Here is a 2322-nt window from a genome sequence, read left to right on the forward strand (position 1 = left end):
ATTTGCATATTACTCGTCGGAATTAGCATACCTTTGAAGCTATCGGATCAATTTCACTAAAACTCACGGAAATTTTTTAGAGAGAGAGAGAATTTAGAGGGTTTGCGGCTGGAATGAAGAAAATGAAGAGTAAAAGGTTTTCGGCTGTATCCTTTTTCTTTATATACCCGGTCCAAAAGACAATGGGCCGCCATCCACAAAATAAAGTCCAATACCCGAAACCCTTATAAAAATAAAATATTTTGAGGACAAAAATAGAATAAAAAGAAAGAAAAATTTTAAAAATAAAATAAAATGAAAATAAAAATAAAAGAATTTTATTCTAAAAACTATCAGGTATTTAAACTAAGAATAAGAAAAGAAAAAAATAAAAAATAAAACTAAAAATAAAATTGAAATGAAATTAAAATTCAACGGAAATTTAAAACTACTTTCACCTCTTTCTAACACAATTTTTTTTTGTGATATTGAGATCAAAGTTTTTAGGCAACCATAATCCACTTATCAATACTTCTGTCTTCATGTCCACGTCTGGTCGATCGCCGGTATTGTGGTCCACTTAAACATGAGAATTTTTGAAATTTTTTTTTAACATACTACAAGTGACAAGTCATTAGATCTTATGAACTTAGATAATATTCCTAAAAGACCATTCAGCTGACGACGACCAAAGGTATTGTTGTCCACCTAAATTGAGCAGCGAGATCTACAGACAATCTATAAAAAGTTCAATTTTAATTGTATTAGAACATGTTTCCCGTTTCCTGATATACCCCAGTAATCAAGTTCTTCTAGAATACTCCTTACATCAGCTGAGCAGACAATTATTAAGGTAGAAGTTAGATTTAGAATGCATATGTTATACACTCAGGTCGGATCTCTTCCAATCACGCAGAGAGTGAAACATATGACTAACTAGAGTTTAGAGGGATTGAGAAGTAGAAGGTTGCATATGCTGTGTACCAGGTCGGATTGCAAATCACGCAAAGGAGACAGCATATGGCTAACAGGTAGAAAGAATTGCATAGATAGAAGATGCAGAGAAATAGAGTTGCATATGTTGCATTCCAGGTCAGATCTCTTCCAATCAGTAGAGGAAGCAACATATGACTAACAGATAGAAAGAAAGAAAATAATTTTCTACAGACCTAACTTATCAGAATTCCCAGTTGCCCCGTCAATACCGGAATTAAGGCCAGAGTCCGCACATTGAGGAAAGGTTAATCCACAGTTCTAGATACATATCTTCTAATGTATCTGCAGATTCTTATGTATATCTCTTTGCTCAACCTACCCAAGCGTCGTATTGTCAGGCCAAACGGAACTAACTAGGTTAAGATTTGTCAGGTCTCTAGATTCCTTAAGTTCATCTGATCCTAGTCAAGTCCATTTTGAGAACTTTCGTGCCTACCAGCGCATCGAACACAGAGCTTAGACAATTAAACTTTTGGCATCTTACACAGATTCAAATTGTCTGTTATCACTTGATTATATCACTTCCCAGAACATCACCTAAAAAACCTGTTAGCAACATATTTTTTATTTTCTGATTTTTTAATGTTTTTGGATTTTTAGATTTTCCAATTTTTGTTTGGTTTTTGTTTATTTCTCCCCCTAAATTTGTACATGGGTGAGAATGAAAGTAAAATGCGCAAATTTAAACTAACCTAAAACAAAAATTAGTCCTCAAAACGAATCATTTTCAAAAAGCTCACAAGCACACCAAATAGAGCTTTGTTAAACGGATTTGTGAATAGATCCGCCACATTATTAGCAGTGGGAACCTGTTCCAGCCGAATGAGTGAACGCTCATAACAATCTCTGATGAAATTAATTTTGATGTCAATGTGCTTGGTTTTCGAATGCTGGACTAGATTTTTAGCAATCTGAATTGCAGCCTCATTATCACAGAATATAGGAGTTTCTAAGTAATTCAAACCGTAATCCAACAGCTGATGTTGGATCCATATAACTTGAGAGCAACAGGCAGAGGCAACAACATATTCCGCTTCTATTGTTGAGGTTGAGACGGTGTGCTATTTCTTGCACTGCCAAGACACTAGCCGGTCACCAAGGAATTGACACCCCCCAGACGTAGATTTCCTGTCAAACAACCTCCATAATTACTTTCAGCAAATGCATATAAATCAAATTCAGAATTCTTCGGATACCAAAGACCCAATTTTGGGCTACCTTTGAGGTACCGAAAGATTCTTTTGACAACAATAAGATGTGAAAGTTTAGGATTAGCCTGATAGCGTGCACATTGACAAACTGCAAACATGATGTCCGGTCGACTTGCAGTTAGATACATCAACGAGC

This window comes from Lactuca virosa, chromosome 9 (genome assembly GCF_052849685.1).
Source record: "Lactuca virosa cultivar CGN04683 chromosome 9, Lactuca_virosa_CGN04683_v6, whole genome shotgun sequence".
Lineage (NCBI taxonomy): Eukaryota > Viridiplantae > Streptophyta > Magnoliopsida > Asterales > Asteraceae > Lactuca > Lactuca virosa.